The sequence below is a fragment of the Penaeus monodon genome, chromosome 22 (assembly GCF_015228065.2).
Source record: "Penaeus monodon isolate SGIC_2016 chromosome 22, NSTDA_Pmon_1, whole genome shotgun sequence".
NCBI classification, from domain to species: domain Eukaryota; kingdom Metazoa; phylum Arthropoda; class Malacostraca; order Decapoda; family Penaeidae; genus Penaeus; species Penaeus monodon.
This window is the reverse complement of record NC_051407.1, coordinates 37,620,286-37,620,609: the sequence shown is the minus strand read 5'-3', so window position 1 is coordinate 37,620,609 and position 324 is coordinate 37,620,286. Positions and strand designations below refer to the sequence as shown.

Genomic DNA, 324 nt, shown 5'->3' with positions numbered 1-324 from the left:
CTTAAACGGCATTCCAATGCTTCGATGATTCACTTCACGGGACAGGAACTTTCACTCTGACTGATCAAACAACGAAAGATATTCGACAGCCTTCTAAAGATTTAAGATTTTGTTTTGTTAATAACTGGAAGAGGGGATACTGATATCAGTTTACATATATAGTTTATATTCTAAAGCAGAACACACATCTCCGAATCGTAGATCTGCAAATGTAAACAGTAGGGGAATAAATCAGATATTCATTATTGTTTATAGAGAAAGTGATTTTTAAAAATAAAAAATGATCCTTTATTATATGTGCTGGTAATGATGAGTATTTGTAGT

At 32.1% G+C, this 324-nt stretch overlaps 1 protein-coding gene across 1 annotated transcript in view; it reads left to right on the top strand.

Moving 5' to 3' along the window:
• The window catches only part of LOC119587115 (histidine decarboxylase-like), a gene marked incomplete in the record, with an annotated part of 81,576 nt that overhangs the window by 868 nt on the left and 80,384 nt on the right, over window positions 1–324 (top strand).